Below are 22,854 nucleotides of genomic sequence, written 5' to 3' on the forward strand. Positions count from 1 at the left end.
CCAGCATGCAGGACAGGTAGGTGTTTAGCGTGGCGATCATAGTAGATTTTTTGTTTAGCTTGCTTTTCTTTCAACTTGTTGTGAACATTAAGTACACCTTCAGGGGTGAGCAGTGAGGTGGACGCTGGCAGTTTTGACTTCAACCGACGCCCCATCAGCATCTGGGCAGGTGACAGGTCCACACCTTCCAGTGGTGTATTTCTGTATTCCAGAAGCGCTATGTAAGGGTCACCAGACTTTTTGAGCATCCTTTTAACAGTTTGCACAGCTTTTTCTGCCTGTCCATTTGACTGAGCATAGTGTGGACTTGAGGTGACATGACTGAACTCCCAGCTCTCTGCAAAGCTCTTCAATTCTGCACTGGCATACTGAGGGGCATTGTCACTGACCAGAATATCTGGAATCCCGTGCCTGGCAAATATGGACTTCATGGCAGTTATAACACCCTTACTGGTGGTGTCGGTCAGCCTCATTATCTCTGTGTACTTTGAGAAGTAGTCGACACATAGCAGATATTCTGAGCCCTTGCTATGAAACATGTCGGTGCCTACCTTCTCCCATGGTCTATTTGGCAGTGGATGTGAGATCAGTGGCTCTTTTTGATTGCTGCTCCTGTGCTCATTGCAGACAGCACACTGTGCTACAACTAGTTCAATTTGTGCAGACATGCCTGGCCAATAAAGCACATCTCTGGCCCTTTCTTTACATTTGACCACTCCCAAGTGTGACTCGTGTATCTTGTCCAGCATCTGTGGTCTCAGTTGCTGTGGTACAATGAGTTTCTCTGATTTGAACAGTAGACCTGAGGCAAAACTGATCTCCTCTCTGAATGTCCAAAACGGCTGCACCTTATCTGACACAGCAGACCTGTCCTTAGGCCATCCGTGCATTGTCATGTTCTTTAGTTCCTGCAGTACTGGGTCTTGTGCAGTTGCATTCCTGAACATCTCCTGCTTTTCCTCTGATATGGGCAACTGTGGTGTGATCCAGTTCACATGCAGTTCCTCTTCCAGAAGATCCTTTTTCTGCTCACGTAGATAAGCACGGCTCAATGCATCTGCAATGTGAAGCTCCTTTCCTGGCTTGCATGATACTGCAATGTTGTACTTTTGAAGCCGCAGCAGCATTCTTTGCAGTCTCAGGGGAGCCTGATGCAGTGGCTTCTTGAAAATGCTTTCTAGAGGCTTGTGATCGCTTTCGACCTTGACCTCTCTGCCATATAGATATTGATGAAACTTCTCACATCCATACACTATGGCTAGCAGCTCCTTCTCGATCTGCGCGTACCTGCATTGACAATCTGTGAGCGCCCTTGAGCCGTATGCCACAGGTCGTTCATCCTGCAGTATCAAAGCCCCGATGCCCTCCGAGCTGGCATCCACAGACAGCGTAGTATTTCAGAGTGGGAGCTCCTGTGATCAGCTGCTTCAGCTTTTCAAAGCTCTGACATTGAGGTTCCTCCCAGTGCCATTCTGTTTCTCCCTGCAACAGCGTCCTTAGAGGTGCAGAGATTTCAGACAGATTAGGAATGAATTTAGCTAGATATTGAATCATTCCCATGAACCTCATTAATGCTGGCTTGTCAGCAGGTGGAGGTATTTGTACAATGGCTCTTATCTTCTCATCATCAGGCTTTAGTCCATCTGCGCTGAGTGTATGGCCAATGTACTTGACCTCTGTCATCCTGAACTTGCACTTGCTTCTATTGAATCTCAGGCCATTCTCATCTGCTCTCTGCAGCAGCTTCACCAGCCTCTGATCGTGTTGCTCTAAGGTGTCCCCCCACACCAGCAGATCATCAATGATGTTGACCACACCATCTAACCCCTCAATCATCTGGGCTACAGCTCTCTGGAACACCTCGCTCGCTGACGAGATGCCAAAGGGAAGCCTCTTGAAACGGTACCTCCCAATGGGTGTGTTAAACGTGCACAGTTTGGAGCTCTCTTCATCCAGTTTTATTTGATAAAATCCTTGGTTTGCATCTAACACAGAAAAATATTTTGCATTTGGCATGCGTGACACCACTTCCTCCACTGTGAGGAGTGGATAGTGTTCTCTTCGTATTGCTGTGTTCAGATCTTTAGGATCCATACAAATCCTTATCTTCTTGGGCGTGACTACTGTCACCATGCTGTTGACCCACTGTGTTGGCTCAGATTGCCTTATGATTACATCTGACTGCTCCATTTTGTGAAGCTGTTCAATCACTCTGTCCCTCAGAGCAACTGGTATCCTCCTAGGTGCTTGTATCACTGGCTTTATGTCAGGGTCTATCTTGATGCTGTGTTCACCTGGTAAGCAGCCAAGTCCAGAGAAGAGATGCTCATAGTCTTTCTGCATTTTGTCTTCTTTCTCTCCTTTCTCCATGCTATATAGCCTTTTGACCATTTTCAGCTTTGTGCTGGTCTTTCTTCCTAGAATTGCTGGAGCATTTTTCTCTATAATTTCAAAGTCAATCCTGTGTGTTTTACCTTTATACAGACATGTGACTGATGTTTTGCCCAAGGGCTCCATCTTGTGGCCTGAATAAGTCACTAACTTGCACTTGGATGCATGCAACTTGTCGTGAACATGTAACGTGTGAAACGTTTTGGCTGACATGACGTTACAGTCAGCTCCTGTGTCAATTCGAAATGTGACTCTTTTCTTGTTTATTAGCAGCTCTTCAGACCATCTGTCTTGGTCCCTTTTTTCCTTTTCAATTTCTTTAATGCTTCTCATCTCTACTGTTCCAACGAACATTTCCTCTGTCTCACTGTCACTGTCCTCCTGATTCTGTTCCACAACATGCATTTTCTTATTTCTGAGTTGACTGTTTGCACGACACGTTTTTGCAAAGTGATTTTTCTTATCACATTTCCTGCATGTCTGTCCATAGGCTGGGCACTTCCCTTGTTCATGCTTGTATCCACATCGGTCACAGTCCACTTTCCTTTCACTACTCATTGGGCTTTCTTTTGTGAAGTTTTCTCCTTTTCTGTATGGCCTTGCTGTGCTAACTTTGTGCACTTCAACTTCCTCATGTAACGCTTTCATCTGGGTGAATGTTATTTCACTGGCACGGCACACATCAAGAGCTTTTTCTAACGTGAGATCCGCCTCTCTGAGCAATCTGGCTCTTACTTGATCGTCACGTATCCCACAGACAATTCTGTCACGTATCAATGAGTTGTATAGGTTGCCAAATTCACAGTCTCTTGCTTTATTTTTCAGGTCTGTGACATATGCATCTATAGTTTCTGACGGACCTTGTACACGGGTGAAAAACATATGCCTTATGTATGGCATATTCTTCCGAGGCTCACAGTATTCTTTGAACTTCCGTTTCAATATGGCAATCTGGTTCCTCTGCCCGTCCGCGAACACAAACATGTTACTCACTTTTATGGCTTCGTCTCCCGCCACATGTAGGAATGTCGCGCACTGCACTGTTTCTGACTTCTCTGCTACTCTTGTAGCGACACAGAAAAGCTCATAACGCTGCAGCCACGTTTGCCAATTCTCCGCGAGATTCCCCTCCAGACTCAAATTCGGCGGTGGCTTAAAGTGTGCCATTCTTGCCGAGTTTCCCGAGTTTCTTCTGACACCATGTGATGTTTGTCTTGTGTTATGAAATAACTTGACAGGATGACCAGATTTAGTCTAACATCGACTCCCTCATTTAATGTCTCCTCTCCAGCTCCTTGCATATACAGAATGCCGTCTCTCGTCCCACATCCGGGTTACTCCCAGTACGGGTACCCGCATAGCTCAATACACTACAGCAGGGACAGTAGGAGGTGAGCAGGGTGAGCAGCTTTAAGTACCTGGGGGTCCACATCTCAGAGGATCTGACATGGACAACACACATAGACTCAGTCGTAAAAAAGGCGAAGCAGCGCCTCTACCACCTGAGACAGTTAAGGAAGTTCAGAGTATCTGGGAAGATACTCCAGTCCTTCTACTCCGGAGCTGTAGAGAGCATCTTGACTGGAAACATCACTGCCTGGTATGGAAACAGCACGGCACAGGACAAGAAGGCCCTACAGAGAGTGGTGCGCTCAGCCGAGCGTACCACGGGTATTGCACTACCTCCCCTGCAGGTTCTATACAACAAGAGGTGCAAATCCAGAGCCTGCAGAATAATGAAAGACCCTCACCACCCCAACAACAGCCTGTTCCAGCTGCTGAGGTCAGGCAGACGCCTGCGAACCCCAGCTACTAGGACAGAGAGACTTCGGCTCAGCTTCTTCCCCCAGGTCATCAGAGCCTTGAACACTGAACTCTCTACACACAAACACACATGAGCACACACACGACACGCACGCTGTACACGCTTGCACACTAGCAGCCACTTTAACATGAGCAAGCACACACTCATGCTGCACACGCCCACACTTATGGCCACTAAGGAAAGGTCACTTTAAAAATAGTATAGTAACAGTAACAGTGTATATGCACTACCAAAGGACCTAGCATGTCCTCCATGCTCTGTAAATAACTTATGTACAAATACCGATATGCCCTACTATGTTACCTGTTTATTGCACAATGTTGTTTTATTGGATTCTATTATATGTTTATTGCACAATGTTGTTTTATTGGATTCTACTATATGTTGTTACTACTGTATTGCACATAGTTGCGGGCAAGACCACCCGCATTTCATTGTATACTTGTATGCCGTGACAAATAAAACTCTTGACTTGACTTGAGGTGTAGCAGGGACAGCAGGAGGTGTAGCAGGGACAGCGGGAGGTGTGGCAGGGACAGCAGGAGGTGTGGCAGGGACAGCAGGAGGTGTAGCAGGGACAGCGGGAGGTGTAGCAGGGACAGCGGGAGGTGTAGCAGGGACAGCGGGAGGTGTAGCAGGGACAGCAGGAGGTGTGGCAGGGACAGCAGGAACAGGGCTCTACAGTGCAAGCATTTCACTCTCATTTGCCCCTAAAAATTGATTTGTGCGAACCGGAAAAATCATTTAGGAGCACAGTATGCAAGTAATAGTTTTGCGTAGTAGGCATGTCAACGCGCAATTGTCATTTCATAATAGAGCAGCGCAGACCAGCTCTGTAACAACTCATCTCGCGAGGCACATGTTACAAGGGAATGGGGAATGTTGTATAACCCCCCCACAGTGGTGTGTTCAGTTGGTACATCTCAGCAGGGACCAGGATGTAAGCTAGGATGCCCATGTTATTGTTTGCAATACAGACGCACAGTTGACACACGCTCTAGTCTCCTGTCTTGTTATTTCACACAAACATCACACTGTTTCTATGTGCAACGAAAACTCTGCGAGCAACGGGTCCAATGGTCTAATATGCTTTGCATCCTCGCCATTCCTAAATACCCACGTTGCGCTAAAACCTTAACTAATGTCGAAACTGGCCCCTGTAAATGTCCTAACCCAACCCCCTCCGATGTACAGTAAATGATCAAGTATGGTTTTGTCAATATTCCAATGTACAGTTTTGCTTGTACAGTGTACCCATTCTGCAATCTGTTAATAAAGTTTTCAATCAATCAATTAATCATGTTAGCTGCTAATTCTAACTAAGCTAACCTGCTAATGCTAACTACTGTAATCTATCCCTGGGAACGCTCAGAGGCATAGTGAGGTAAGGGGGGGCTGAGAGTATCTTTTTCTCTCTATCTCTCTCTCACACATTCAAAAGGAAGATATTGATGGACAGTAGCTACAGTATAGTAGGCTATATAGCTCAGCAGCTGTAACAGAATAATTTAATTATTTTTGATTATTTACATTTCAATAGTTTAAATTATAATGAATTAATTAATTGTATAAAGAATTTGACATGTTCTGTCATCTAATAATATATTCCATTACCTTTCCTATCTGTATCGATGTTTGTCCCTTAGTATGCACATGCACGCACATATAGTATAATATGCATGTGCACATATAGTATAATATGCATGTAATAAATAGTTTGTTAATAAACTCTGTTACTTGAAAATGTTTCACTGTGCTCCTAAATGTATATGTGTGCTCCTAAATTTCTTTGTGTTCTCCTAATTTTTTTCATTTAGGAGCACATGTACTCCTTGGGAAAAGGTTAGCGTAGAGCCCTGAGGTGTAGCAGAATGCGATGTTACGCTTCAAATACACAAACACTAATGTCGTCTGGAAATATTTTACCCTCTATCACTAATGTCGGGTGAAAATCATCCACAAATATTTTACCCTCTATCACTAACGTCGGGTGAAAATCACCCGAACACGTAGCCGGTAGAAAAAAACATTAATGGGAGCAGGGAAACACAACAACATTCAGACCTCAGTGATCATCCTGAAGGTCAGTGGTGCAGTGGTGGTCCCACGCGGTACCACGCCATCCCAGCACTTTTCTGAGCAGAAGTACGCGCACGGATGTGCACGCGCGTGCATGCGCGTGCACACAAAAATGCGTTCACAACTTTCACTCGACTCGTCGCGCCGTGCGCCAAGTGCCGACACTTATCTATCACCTAGTCTTTGCATAATAATAGGATACCAATAGCATAACAAAGAACGAGAAGTGCAAAACCAAAATACAAGCCCTGTGGGGGTTTGCTTGAGCTGTGGAGCTCTCACTATGTGACAAATGGTCCCGACTGGAAGGATGAGGCATTAAGTTGTGCTTCAGAAGGAAACTGTCCTTCTGTAAACTGTATAATTACATTGTTAATTTAGTTTGTATTAACTTTTCTAGTTTAAGTTAATTCAATTAAAGAAATTGTAACTACAATATTGTATCTACAATTACATGAATCCCGTAGTGTAGCGAGGGGGAATGAACGGAGAGCGTGCTACACACAGCTAGATGGCGACGGTTACTCCTCGCGGAGGCATGCCCATCTAATTCAGCCGATCCCTCGGCCGTCAGGGCTGTCGGCACCGTGATAGCCTGTTCTCTTTGTATCCATTTTATCTCAGGCGGGGGACACATGGCCACCGGTCGGGGGTCTCGCAGCAGCCGCTGGCGAGACCGTGCTCTCACCTCTGACTGCGCGGTGTGGGGCGGCGTGGGGCCCTGGTCAAAAGCCGCCCGCGCCTCCGTCGACAAACCAAAAAGTCCATCCACGGAGAGGGGGGCCCTGAGGAGGAGAATTCTCCTCTCCTCCTCCAGGGGAGACTGCTCCAACCGCAGATGTCGGTGAATAAGAGTCGACAGCATCCTAGCCCCTCCTGCGGTTATAGCTTGCGGCTGGGTCAAAAGCTGAATAACCTCAAAACCCTGCGCGATGGTTTTGACGTCGGCTGGCCCTAAGACCCCATCACCCGACACCATTTTCGACAGAAAAACAGCCAATTGAGCAATGTTATTAGTCGCTGCTAAATTCTGTACTGCGGCGATATAAGCCTCATCAGCCCACTCAGCCACCTGCTGGGCCGACTCGCCCCTTGGCGTTGGCTTCCGGGCGGGATACCGCTCTACCATGTCAGGGCAAAGGACCGATGCCACCTGCTTTTCTCAGCACGGCACACCTGTCCTGAGCCCCGTCGTCAGACTGTCCACCCGTGTAAAAGGTAAATAAGCCTCAGCCAAACCCGCAACATTAAACACTGTTTGACCTTCAGTAATGTAATGGTTAAGCGGGGGGGAAACTGGATATGTGGTAACATTGACTTCATAATTTCATGATTTCATAATCAAAAATGTTAGATTAACCCAGAAAACTAAAAGTATCTGTAGTGATGGTAATGTTCATCACATGGACTCTCAAGAGTGATGGAACAAGCTGTAACAGGGGAGCCATTCCAACCCCCCAGGAAACCAAACACCTAGACATGTGACAGTTGAGCACAGCAAGAAGAGACCAAAAGCGGAAATGCCTCTGTGAGACCAGAGTAATGTGGTTGAATCTTTACAATAATAGATTCAGAAAATACAAAGTGTCAGTTGGTAGACAGGGTTTTGGGATGGCTCTTGTGAATTGAATAGTATTAACCTAAGAAGCACTGACTATACTGGGTTAATGTTTTCAACACAAGCACTATTAAGGCAGAAGTCACCAGACCTCATCAGTTGAACACCACCAGGCGACACCTCATGACGACATTGTTTACTCAGTCACACACCACAGAAAAACGGTGACTCAGTATAGCAGTAAAGACAGCTGCGCTAACCAAGATTAGAGGTCACAGGAAACATAATTGCATTATATTAGTTTAGAATGAAAAACAATATTGGAATAATAACAAGATTATAGTAACAAATTAGAAAATAACTTACAAAGAAGAATACCATTTTAGGAATGTCAAAACTGGAAGTAATAAAGCCATTTCCTTCAAATCACAGTTATATTATAAGGATTCAGTCTGGTAAATAAAGGTTGGTGCTGCTCCTATGATGTTTGATATCAGCCTAGAAGCAATGACTGTACTGGGGTGATATTAGAGATCTATAGGTCATTGCATGAACCATATGTGTGGGAAAGTCAAAATGGTGCATGGAGGAATGTTGAAGTGGTTGCAGAGGAGACAGGCCTCTGTCAATAAGAAGCCACGGCCCAAAAAGGAGGGGGCCACCGACACCGGCCTCCACAAGGACATGTGGGGGCAGAGCAGCCCCAACAAGAAGATACATGTGATTGGTTGAACCAGTTGAAAGATAGGAAGGTCATATTGGGCCTATAAGTATTGGAGCAGTGCAGTTAGTTGGGAGGCCAGCCCACCGACCCGTCCCCAGGGGGGTCCGGCTGAGCCTCCATCGAGCCACCAGAGAATGTGCTGTTATACATGTGAGTAGAATCCAGTGTTGGGAAAGTTACTCATTATTGTTGGTTAGAGTAACATGTACAGATTCCTACCTTAGGACCGGGTTGTGCCCATATGTATGGCTTAGTACAGGGATCGGCAATAGGCGGCCCGCGGGCCAACATTGGCCCGCCAACAATAATTTCTGGCCCGTCAGATTATTTTGAGAATATGATATTTATTTGACGCACGGGAAATATTCACTCGGGACGCCAGGGTGTCTTTTATTGTGAAGCTGTATCTATCTACCGGCAGTCATCAAAAGCATGTCTGTCACTATAGCCAATTGAAATGCTAGAAATGGTCAGGTGGACTGGGAGAACCAATGGAATAGTCCCACCGGGCCCTGTGTCTCTTTCCCTAACGCACTTTCACTTCCGCGTTCGAGATGCGACTCGCGAGCGAGTTGAAGAAAACAAAACAAACATCTTTGGATAGCAACGGGGAAATATAACGCTTCTTTTAATAAACAGGAGCCATACTTAAAATACGGGTTTATCGCAACAGGTCGGTGATTCTTGCGTGCCGAGCCGACGTCCTCTCTGCATAATATGTGGCGACAACAACAACAACAACATTAACAACGAGGCAAGTTGGCAGATAAAGTAGCTGCATTCAACGCCAATCTGGAATTGGAGGGCGGCGAGTGGATATGACATGTTTCAAACATTAGCAGGGATTTTGGAGGACTTAACAACAAACAAGGAGGTACAATATGGTGAGTCGTGTTTTCATGCATTCTGATCTGTTCATCACCCGCCGGCGCCGCGGTGATCTGCAACAGCTGAGAGCTGTTCATGAATGAATGGATGAGTGAGAACTTTGTTTGGCGGATTGCAGAGTGGGTGCAGTGCAGTGCGGCGCAGTGCACACGGTTGTTGGGGGGATGCAGACCAGAGAAAAACGTTTGTCTTTTTTCAATATCAGTATATTAAATTAGCCATTGTTTTTGATCCTGGCCCGCGAAGCAACGGCTTGGGGAAAATCTGGCCCGCCGCAAAACCTAATTGGCGATCCCTGGCTTAGTACATTCTTATTTCATTAACATAACATGACTAAATGTACATTATTGTCTTTGATGTAAAAAGCCAACGAGGGCTATTGTGATTTAACCTCATCAAATCCTTTTGTACAACTCATGTATTGTGCTTGAAGTGTCCTGTATGTAACCAATGCATTATTCCATCTCGGCCCATGCTGCAATTAAATGAATATTGGACCATAGCTACCGGTTGTCTGGCTGTATACAACTTATTCTCTACTGGCTAAATTTGGGAGCCCAGATGAGGACCATTGTTTCTATCACACTGTGATCTTTTCCTTCCTCTAGTTAACAACCTCACTGTGCTGTAATTAATAGATATTCATATAGGAATATACTACAGTTGGTGCCGTTTTTAAGACCCGTTCTGATTTGTTCACATAATGAGCATGCAGAAAAAGAACCGGGAAGTTGGAAATTTGCAGTACAGAGTGAGAGGCTGTCTGGAGGATGAGAGAGACGTGGGGTGAATAGGAATATTGATGGTCGTGTATAGCCACAGTAGGACCCAGGGTGGATATGTGTATTGTTTGCTTACAGGACTGGTGGGTGATGTTATATTTAGGATGTCCAAAAAACCTGCTTATTTTGAGTTTTATTACAGTGAATGCGAGCAGCGTGTTGGTGCAATGTCATTGTGAGCAGGGGGGTGAAACTTGCGAATTTTTTTTTGTTGATTATATAAGAGCGGCAGCCGACGAAGAGTTATTAGTCATATTGTAGGGACAAGTTAGGGCTGATGGTTAGGGGCGCATTTTGGAAAAGAGTGATGAGGAATCTCTAGTTAGGAGGCGACGTGCAGAAGCAGGCCTGAGTGAGGGAAAGTGTACGAATCTGTATGTCTGTCTGGTGAAGGCAAGGGTTTAGTTTAGGTAAAATATTTAAGGGAGATGGAGTCGGGTGGTAGAAAATGGAAAGTCACAGATATGCGGGAAGGAGACTGTGAGGTGGCTAAAGTGGTTAAGGCGGGGAAGCCAGACATAATGAAAAGAATGTAGTGTAGAATTAGAGAAATGGAGTATAGTGAGTGTGTGATAGTGGGAATTCTATACCCTGTTAGTGGGTCGAAAATTGGTATTATTAAGTATATGACTGGGCTTGCCGCTCGGAGGTACTGTGTATGACGCGGGAGATGGAAAATATGGGGTATTTAGGTAAAGGACACGAGTGGATGTTCGGTGATCAATTTTTAGATGGGAAGTCGGCTTACACAAGAATCCAAGGTTGATAGCGTTGCGCCATGTAATCGATGTCTCGTACGGGGGGTCGGTTTGTTGTGTATTTGTGTATTTGTGTATTTGTGTAAAATGTATGTGATCAGTAGCAAGCTTGACGAAGGTTGTTATGTTGTGACGTGGATCGGATCAATACTAGTCTGGAGCGAATCGTATTGGAGGTTGGAGCTAACTAGTTTAGCTTGGCGGAGAAGATGCGGTATTCTAGAGATGTTAGAGCGCCGTTGTGAAGACATTTGCGAAACGCTGTGAGAGAAATTGTTGTTAGAAGGCGAGTCGATGCGTTCGTTGCAGTGATTGGGGTCGTTTTAGTGGTTGTATATGATGCGGTAGAAATTGTGTAGAAGAGTAACGTGAATGACAGAAGTCGCAGGATGATGACGTCATGGTTAGTCATGGTGAATGGAAGAAGTCGCATGATGATGACGTCGTGGTGTTGGATGGGGAGTGTGTAGCGTTCACGGCGCGTGCGACCAGGCGGAGAGACGGGTAGGAGGAATGATTAATGTTGATCTGTGTAACGGCGTTGATATATGAGAATGTTTTTAAATTCTTTTACGTTAGTTTGTTCTTTTAGAGTTGGTTATTTTAGGCTTGTGTGAGTTGTTTATGCTTTGATTGGTACTGAGCGAATTGCGTGGATGAATGGATCTTGAAAGGCACGGCTCCCGTGAGGGCCTTGAACCTCGCATGGAGGCTGGCTAAGCTAGTTAGCTTGCGTGCTGTTGTTGTGTGGCGTTTGCGAGCGACATATGTTACGTTTCGAGTTTTGAGAATGATGTTTGGGGAGGGGTAGAGAACGTGGCATGTTGTGAATGTCGTGGCAGGTTATGAATGTCGTGGCAGTGTGTAGTTATGCTTTGCCGGAATACATCGTCCGGGGAGCAACGTTGGCCACTGCGCATGCGCGATACAACGTGGATCAATGCATTCGTAATTCGTAATTCGCTCAGGGGACAGAAATAACGGGTGAGAGGATATTCTATATTATGTATTATGGTTATATTTGTATATTGTGCATTGTATTTATGTATACGCAGGGGTAGAGATAGGTGACTTATCAGTGGTTGGTTTAAGGGAGGAAGTTGAGAATAGGTTGCGGACGTTGTCAGAGTGTGGATGATTTAATATACATGCCCATAATTAAGCTGGGATTCATAAAACCGGCAGAACTGGGTAGGTTGTGTTATTGTCTTTGATACATAGGGGTATATTTTTAACCAGGGGGGAATGAGAGTTAATAGATTAAAAATAGTACAGTGGAAAACATGGAATTGTTCACCCGTTTTAAATACATCATAACTTTTATTGCATACATGATACACAGATAAACGGTAGTTTGGGAGAAATAATTGAAATGGGAAAAATGTTCTACAAAGTAGAATGCAGTAGGATCGGTTTGTCACGTGTGTATGGTAGGAGGAAGAAGGAGAACTAACCACTATAATGTTTTATGAGATGAGTTGATGGACGTTGCCGGTAATAGGTTAAAATTTCACAAAACTAACCTTATCAGTGGCTATTTATTGAGAAGGGAAATACTGTGTGCACTGCACAAAACAAGTGTGTACATGTGTGATGTTGTAGATTATGGGAGATAGTCATTGGGGAGAAAATCAATTGGGGTTTATACTGCAAAAACATTGCAGTGAGTCTATATCAGTAGGGAATGATTTCGTTTGCCTGTGACCAAGTTAGACACACAATTTAACTACTCTGGGTCAATGTATCATTTAAAAGTGGGAACAAAATATATACATTAAGTCTGTGGGATATGCTTAGGTGGTAATTTTATTACTTAGATGATGTTGTGTTAAAAAAGTAATTGTTTTAATCTGTGTGACATGTACAATTGTGTGCTTGGAAAATGTAGCTTGAAAAAATGCTTGTATAGGATACATTGATTTTGGTACACTGTTGGAATAATATTGTTGCAAATCTTTAGATGTAGACTTGTTGGTATATGTATTTTGTTGCATTGCTATGATGAAATGCTGTTAGAGTGTTATATCTTTAATGCCATTGGTACATAGGCTGATGTTTTTTAGTAAGATTGATGCTGCCTTGATGTAAGATTGTGTTTTAGCAGTTATTATAAATGACTTTGTGTGTAATGATTAATCCTTCTGTTGGGTTACAGGGGGGTCATGGGGTAAAGAGATTTATTTTAGGTCATGGGAACTCATAAAGAGTGACCCAGGCTATCTTTACTAAGCAGTAAAAACGGCCAAGGGGGGCCAAGCAGGGAGTGAGACTGGACGCAACAGAAGAGAGGTCACAGAGGTGGAGATAGGAGTGAACAGTTGTACAGCTGTCACAGGGGCGGTTATACGACAGGAAGATGGAATGGAGCTAGGCAGTTAGAAGCAAGGGAAGTAGAGGTCAGAGGTGAAGATGCAGAAGACAGTTGTAAAGTGGTGACAGTTATTTTTACGACGGGGGAGAGGTTGAGACAGAGAGCGGCTAATTTAAGAAGAGGGTAGGAGACTGTTGAATAGGAGCCAAATCAGATGAGGTTATTTACATTTGATTAGGGCGGCCTGTTTGATTGAAGGAATAACCTGGAGTTATCACCAGTTCTAGCAGGCTGGGGTGTCTCCAGGTTGAAAAAGAGGTTCTGCTAGACCTTTTTGAGTGCAGAAGATTAAGAAGAGATGGTATTAGCCTGATAATGAGTGTAGCCTGATGGGAGAGCAGAAGAGGGAGGAACAAACTAAACCATTGTCGGTCTGTGGTTGATTAATGAGTTGTATGAGAGAAAGCGTTTGGAAGTGTTTGTTTAGTTTCAAATGATCAGTGTGAACGGTAGATGATTGTGTGCCAGGTGGTATGCAAGTGTGGGAGCAGCGTGAAAGTATATGTTTATAATATGAAGGATGGAGATGATCTGTGTGGCTGAGAATGGGAGAGAGTGTTGGTTATTTTGTGTGGTTGAGAGATTATTTTGTATAAAAGGGATTTTGATGCAGGAGTGAAGAAGTGAGCGATGTCATTTTTTGATTTCAGTTCATATCATTTGAATGAAAAAGTTTGTTTTGGTTAAGGTAACAGCCACTGCTCAGGATGTGTGGATGATGTTGAATTGTGGTGTTTGATTGGTTTTTGCTTTTATTTCTTTTCTAACTCTAAATGTTCAGGATCGAATGAATGTGACTATGATAAATTGGATGAAAGCGTTTGATTAGGTCATATTCAAGGTTTAAAGTTTATTTTGGTACAGATACTACTTTTATTTAAATAAAATTTTTGTATATATGAGTGAGCGTGAATGTACATTTGTAGGTTTATTTTCTAAGTGTTTTGATCTGTAGTTGTGTGGACTCAAAGCGGTTTGAATAGGAACCTGTAGGGGTGATTGTGCAGTCTTGAGAGGTGTCAAAGTCACTGACATGTGGAACGGTTGGGTGATGAGATGTTGAATGGATGGTTTTGGAAAACCTGGATTTTATTTTATTTCATTGATTTACTGTTTTAGGTATGAATGGTAATTTTTTATGTAAAAATTGCAAGTCATATAGTAGGGGGATGTGTTATAGTTGAATATTTGGTTAATTGTTTGATTTTTTTTTCTCTTTTTCTTCCCAAATGTTTTTTTTGTTAATGATCTGGGGAGAGGACTGTTGGAAGAAGAGAGGCATTGGATCAGATCAATGACAGTTAAGTAGTGCCACCACGATTTGCATATGGAATTAATGGCTTCCCTTATTAAGTATGTTGACATATTGTGTGAAAAGATTTGCTCTGTGCTTGTGTCTTCAACAGCTCAGAAAAGGGAGGGGAAAGGCAGATCGACGCTGGGAGAGACATGAATACATTTCATTAGAGCGGTAATTTCATTTTTCCCTGTTACTCTGCAGTCCAAAGAAGGTGAGAGAATTCTTGTACACAGAGACCCCTGCCTGTACAAACCCCATGCGGGTGGGGCCAGGTTGTAAAAACTGAACAGATGTGTTTTGGAGGAACTTCCACGCTATAATCGTCTGACGACGGGTTGTCATGAGATAATCAATGGCTGGACCTGGGATGACCTGGCCTGGGGGGGGCGGGGCCAGTCTGAAGACTGAGCTGACAGTGTGTAAACAAGGTTCTCTGGGGGATTGTGGTTGGACTGCAGGGGACAGGGACGAGACTGGATAGATACTGATGGGCTTTGTCTTGTGCACATTGATTTGGTAAAATGCGCAGGCAAAGGGCGGATAAATTACACAACGCAGGGTCAGATATAGATGCATTCACATAAGTAAGGATATGGCCAGGGTGAGGAGAATGGGTAAAAGAAAATTTTCGTTGAAATTCTGTTTTCCTCTGCCAAAACTGAGCTGAGGGAACAAGAAGTGACAAGTTTATGACCGTTATGTGTCATAAAAGGGGGGAGGATAGGTGGGAAGCAATTAATTAAATGTGCAGACGTGATTGTACTATCTTGAAGAAAAAATTAGCAGGAAGAAGGGATTATTTCAGAGAATGAATGTAAAATGGAAAATTGTGATACTAATGGATCTTGTCCTCCCCAGATCATGTAAACGGATACTGTAATTTTAAAGAAAATGTGATTGATTATACTTTAAATGTATAATGTTTAGATTAAATTGTTTTAATTGTTTTTAGCATATTCAACGTGCCCAGAAGAACGAGGCCTGATGAAACAGTGGTAAACACTGTTTCATTTAAAGTGGAAATGAAGCAGTGCGATAAATACATATTCATAGCATCACATTAGTATTTAGATAAGCCACAGAAGAAGTCACGTTATAAAAATAAGCAGTTTCTAAGAAAAAACGATTTGTTGTGTACATTTCTGAAGCATTTAGCATTATGGGCGCGGCCATTTTGTTGCTGACGTCATACCGGGGGTTGGGTGTATACACTCTGGTTAGCTGCCTATATTGAATGGGTCAGTCAGCAAATAAAATGTTGCCTACAAAACAACGGGACCGCGGTGGTTCTGTTTGTATTGCTCCTGGCTGTTCAAACTAATTTTACCATGTGAGAGAGAGGAAAGTTGGTTAATTTCCACAAACTACCAGTGAAAAAAACAGTGTTGTTGACATGTTGGCTCGGGCTGGCTGCACTCAGGCGGCGCGACCAGCCTGTTGGACAGGGAAGGAGGATCTGCAGAGAACACTTCATTGCCTCGGATTATGTTGTTGGGGTGGGATGTTTGTCCAGAAGACCACTAATCAGCTGAAGCCGGACGGAGCGATCGCTAGCTAGTTGGCACCAGCCGGGGCCCGGCGTTAGCTCTCGCTAGCTAGCGTTAGCAACCGGAGCGTCGCGGAGCATTCAGCCTGCTGGCTACACAGCTTGTGTAGCCAGCGTTAGCTCTCGCTAGCTAGCGTTAGCAACCGGAGCGTCGCGGAGCATTCAGCCTGCTGGCTACACAGCTTGTGTAGCCAGCAGGCTGAATGCTCCGCGACGCTGGTTGAAGTGGGTCTAGGTAGCCAGCAGGCTGAATGCTCCGCGACGCTCCGGTTGCTAACGCTAACTAGCTAGCGAGAGCTAACGCCGGGCCCCGGCTGGTGCCAACTAGCTAGCGATCGCTCCCGAGAGCCAACGCCGGTCTGTCTGTCGAAGACCGAGGGAACCGCGTCCGGCTTCAGCTGATTAGTGGTCTTCTGGACAAACATCCCACCCCAACAACATAATCCGAGGCAATGAAGTGTTCGCTGCAGATCCTCCTTCCCTGTCCAACAGGCTGGTCGCGCCGCCTGAGTGCAGACAGCCCGAGCCAACATGTCAACAACACTGTTTTTTTCACTGGTAGTTTGTGGAAATTAACCAACTTTCCTCTCTCTCACATGGTAAAATTAGTTTGAACAGCCAGGAGCAATACAAACAGAACCACCGCGGTCCCGTTGTTTTGTAGGCAACATTTTATTTGCTGACTGACCCATTCAATATAGGCAGCTAACCAGAGTGTATACACCCAACCCCCGGTATGACGTCAGCCATGACGTCAGCAACAAAATGGCGGCGCCCATGTTGAAAACAGGGATATTATATTATATTTTTCAGACAAATAAGATAGATTTCACATTTGATTATAGAACCCTGTCTTACACAAGGTACACAACAAACAAACTAGGATCACATTGCTCACTGCTTCATCTCCACTTTAAGGCAGAATAGGTTAAATAGGGATCTGGATGAATGGGTCACCAGGACTCCCGGGAGGGGGCCATAGTCAGGGGAAATGTGGGAAAGAAAAGAAGAAGACAAGAAGGCCAAAATTGATGAGATGTACCAAAGAAGAATGGAAAAAAATTTAGAAGAAAAATTGTGAAAAAATTCAAAATTTATGATTTTTGTAATTATGTTAAATTGGATGGCTAGTATGTATAGAAATTAAGTCAAGATAATTGTAATATGACATTAGTAAAATGTCAAAGGGAGGAATGTGGTAACATTGACTTCATAATTTCATGATTTCATAATCAAAAATGTTAGATTAACCCAGAAAACTAAAAGTATCTGTAGTGATGGTAATGTTCATCACATGGACTCTCAAGAGTGATGGAACAAGCTGTAACAGGGGAGCCATTCCAACCCCCCAGGAAACCAAACACCTAGACATGTGACAGTTGAGCACAGCAAGAAGAGACCAAAAGCGGAAATGCCTCTGTGAGACCAGAGTAATGTGGTTGAATCTTTACAATAATAGATTCAGAAAATACAAAGTGTCAGTTGGTAGACGGGGTTTTGGGATGGCTCTTGTGAATTGAATAGTATTAACCTAAGAAGCACTGACTATACTGGGTTAATGTTTTCAACACAAGCACTATTAAGGCAGAAGTCACCAGACCTCATCAGTTGAACACCACCAGGCGACACCTCATGACGACATTGTTTACTCAGTCACACACCACAGAAAAACGGTGACTCAGTATAGCAGTAAAGACAGCTGCGCTAACCAAGATTAGAGGTCACAGGAAACATAATTGCATTATATTAGTTTAGAATGAAAAACAATATTGGAATAATAACAAGATTATAGTAACAAATTAGAAAATAACTTACAAAGAAGAATACCATTTTAGGAATGTCAAAACTGGAAGTAATAAAGCCATTTCCTTCAAATCACAGTTATATTATAAGGATTCAGTCTGGTAAATAAAGGTTGGTGCTGCTCCTATGATGTTTGATATCAGCCTAGAAGCAATGACTGTACTGGGGTGATATTAGAGATCTATAGGTCATTGCATGAACCATATGTGTGGGAAAGTCAAAATGGTGCATGGAGGAATGTTGAAGTGGTTGCAGAGGAGACAGGCCTCTGTCAATAAGAAGCCACGGCCCAAAAAGGAGGGGGCCACCGACACCGGCCTCCACAAGGACATGTGGGGGCAGAGCAGCCCCAACAAGAAGATACATGTGATTGGTTGAACCAGTTGAAAGATAGGAAGGTCATATTGGGCCTATAAGTATTGGAGCAGTGCAGTTAGTTGGGAGGCCAGCCCACCGACCCGTCCCCAGGGGGGTCCGGCTGAGCCTCCATCGAGCCACCAGAGAATGTGCTGTTATACATGTGAGTAGAATCCAGTGTTGGGAAAGTTACTCATTATTGTTGGTTAGAGTAACATGTACAGATTCCTACCTTAGGACCGGGTTGTGCCCATATGTATGGCTTAGTACATTCTTATTTCATTAACATAACATGACTAAATGTACATTATTGTCTTTGATGTAAAAAGCCAACGAGGGCTATTGTGATTTAACCTCATCAAATCCTTTTGTACAACTCATGTATTGTGCTTGAAGTGTCCTGTATGTAACCAATGCATTATTCCATCTCGGCCCATGCTGCAATTAAATGAATATTGGACCATAGCTACCGGTTGTCTGGCTGTATACAACTTATTCTCTACTGGCTAAATTTGGGAGCCCAGATGAGGACCATTGTTTCTATCACACTGTGATCTTTTCCTTCCTCTAGTTAACAACCTCACTGTGCTGTAATTAATAGATATTCATATAGGAATATACTACAGATACAATCCCGGTGGTACACATGGGAGCGGCGTCCCGAAGGCAATAGAATTAGCAGTAGCTGCGCGCGCCATAATAATTGGAAAAACATTTAACAACGTTTCATGTTCAAGTTTCAAGTTTCAAGTTTCTTTAATATTTGTCATACAGAAGTACAGAATACTTTTATACAAAATGCTTCTTACTGTTACGCTCCAGAGACTGTGCAAGACAAGATAAGTATGAAATAAAATAACATAGTAAAATTAGAAGTAAAAAAATGACCATATTCATCCAAATACACAGCCCCCCGCGCTATCACACCGCCCGGTCGTCTCACGGGACAACGAGCAGTAGTGAAAACGCTAGTACTATGAATTGCCGATGACGGCCCTACCTGTGCACGGCGTGGCTCGACTGCCGCGCGAAGTCCGTCGGCCCACTGTCAGGAACCGAGGCAGTATAGGGTCGCCGTTCCATCTGGACATGCCGAAGAGGATCCAGGGGCTGGGGGAACTCTCATATGAACAATCTCACGCTTGGAAAAAGATAAGGAACGGTGTAAGCGTGACCACTTCCTGTGTTTTGTAGGAACACACAGGAGTAGTTGTGGTCACGTGCAAGTGACGTGCATGTGTCAACTTTTTCACGTGCACAATATGTGCATGGAGATGATATCTCAATATGGCGAGACGCAATGTCAGATGTAATATAACTGTTAGTAGTAGACATAGTAGTGTAGACACCTGAATGTGTCTAGCGATAATTCAATGTGCCTAACCTAATTCCTTTTGCTCTACTGTACTGTACTCACTGACCCCTCTTGATCCTCCATATTCTAACATTGACAGTGAACTAAGCTAACCTGCTAATGCTAACTACTGTAAGCTATCCCTGGGAACGCTCAGAGGCATAGTGAGGGAAGGGGGGGCTGAGAGTATCTTTTTCTCTCTATCTCTCTCTCACACATTCAAAAGGAAGATATTGATGGACAGTAGCTACAGTATAGTAGGCTATATAGCTCAGCAGCTGTAACAGAATAATTTAATTATTTTTGATTATTTACATTTCAATAGTTTAAATTATAATGAATTAAATAATTGTGTAAAAATGTTTACATGTTCTGTCATCTAATAATATATTCCATTACCTTTCTGTTGAAAGCCTACGGGTGTCTCTTATCTATCTCAAATCACCTACTCGAGATAGAGCCCTGTGGCCGCCCGATATCCCCCAGCGAGGTGCTAAACTCACCAAGTTCTCGGGTCAATTACTATTCCTAATCACGCTTACTTCATAGTCACTAGTTAGTTATATCCAGTTGATATGAAATATAAGCGTAGAAGAGTTGTTAACCTCTTCTTTGTTTGTAATAAACCGAATGTATGTCTGGGAGAACTCTTTGCCTATAATAATAGTAATTATATTATCATTATCATCACCATTATCATCATTTTAGGAAAGGCCTGTAATGCTAATAATTTGTAAGCCTGATGATATTACTACTCTTTTAATAAGTATTACTACTGCTAATAGTGTAATATTAGCGTAATAACATTAATAATAATTTTCAAGCCCCATAACCTCTTATCAGTTCGACAGGTCCATCAATCCGTGGCCCGATCGTCAGGCCCTGCAGTGGCCCGACTCTCAGTTTCCCACAAACCCAATGGAGCCCGTCGAACACAACAAACAGTGATATATATATATATATATATATATATATATATATATATATATATATATTAGGGCTGTCAGTTTATCGCGTTAATTAGATTAATTAATTACACAGCAAATTATCGCGTTATGAAAATTAACTCAAAATTAATTACAATTTTTTTTTTTTTTTTTTTTTATAATATTTTTTTTGTATCTCATTCATTCCATAATAATGTAGAATACACATTTACAGACTTTTTTTATTTTTTAATATGGTCCATTTGCATGTTCTTGGTATCTGATTCTAGGGAGATCTATCTCAGGGAATGTATTCCCAGTGTCAGAAATACTGTGGGCTAGATCCACAAAGAATGGATTCCCTGGTCTGCATCCCCTTAACAATTGTGTGCCGTACTGTATTGTACCCATTCTGCAATCTGTTAATAACATTTTCATTCAATCAATCAATCTGCGCGGTGATTGATTGAATGAAAATTTTATTTTGAGTAAATTGTAATGAACCAAATGAGAATATCAATACATTTTTTTGTATCTTTGACTGTGAATAACACCATGCTCAAATTGACCAGACCTGAAAAATCTAAGCAAATTAATAGATGGAAGATGATTAAACAGAAGGTTTTGTAGATACAGTACTGAATTCTGCCATCCGGACACATGCAATTTGAAATATGATTATATAATATAGAATATCAGGCATAAAATGGTTATGCGATTAAAATGCGATTAATTAGATTAATTAATTACAAATCCTGTAATTAATTAGATTAATTTTTTTAATCGCCTGACAGCACTAATATATATATATATATATATATATATATATATATATTTATATTTATATATATATATATATATATATTATATCCTTTATATAACTTTAGCTAAAAGCAGTAACCAGCAATTGATTTAATCTGCATGGCTTCCAGAATATAGCTATACCGAGTTACCTCAGATGAGAGCAGGGCGAGGCCAGCGTCGTGACACATTGTGATAAAGCAGCTCAATGAAAGCAGTCCACGAATTGGTAAAAAGTATTTTAACAAAGTTGGTTTAATTAGAAAAAGTAAGTTACAAAGAGACTGCATTGGAAATGTCCAATTCAGGAATAATAAGTATAAAACAAAGCATCTCTCTCAAGCATAGCATAGCATATAAAAAAGAGTTTTGTCATAGGGACTCCACTCTGAAAAATAAGCAGACTCTGTTCCAATACATCGCTCAATAGTGTCTGCTGCTATAAGAATGGCAATCAGAAATCTAAAAATCAAAAATCTAACCCGGAGCGAGCGAGCCGGGCTTTATATACAGGTTCTGCATCATATCAAGACCTCTTACTATTGGTCTAAATACAGTGATGTCATTCTACCAGCCAATCAACACATAACACATAACGCATTCAGTAAGGATGAACTCCTCCCTTTCTAGTCGTTACAGTTACTGGAGAAGTAACAGATTACTTTCTGTTGGGAAAAACCCTATTACGTCACTTGTCATGTTTATGCATGTTGCAATGATCTACATTTTACAGAAAGCAGATATAGCATATATATACATGTACAATTCAATACTCATATACTTAAACACTTGATTGATATGTTCACACATCATATATGTAGTTTTTTTTAAAGTGTATAATAGCTCTCTGCCCCATATCTGCAAGGGTTAAAACCCTGCAGCAGCGATTCACCGTCTTCGCTGACCGTCAAGGTCAGGCCACATTCCTGGCGTCACAGAACAGTAAGAGAAGAGGCCCCTTCTTTATCCATTCTCCAGGACTACACAAGATATGGTAGTTTACACAAGTTACTGTTTTAGAGTCTATAGTTATAGTTCTTACAGTTTTACACAAGTAGGAGGAAGAATACACAAAGACATTCTTCATAATCACTGACGCTTAAGTCATCTCTTAACATATGCTTAGATTTAAAACAGATATATACAATAAACATATGCTTAATCCTTTACATCCTACAAGTGACAGAGAGAACAGGATGTCATAATAAAAAGTGTCACTAGTTGTTTGTGGGACTTCAACACTTTCCTATCTGTATCGATGTTTGTCCCTTAGTATGCACACGCACGCACATATAGTATAATATGCATGTGCACATATAGTATAATATGCATGTAATAAATAGTTTGTTAATAAACTCTGTTACTTGAAATTTTTTCACTGTGCTCCTAAA

The sequence above is a fragment of the Notolepis coatsorum genome (genome assembly GCF_963971535.1).
Source record: "Notolepis coatsorum genome assembly, chromosome: 20".
Classification (NCBI taxonomy): Eukaryota; Metazoa; Chordata; class Actinopteri; order Aulopiformes; family Paralepididae; genus Notolepis; species Notolepis coatsorum.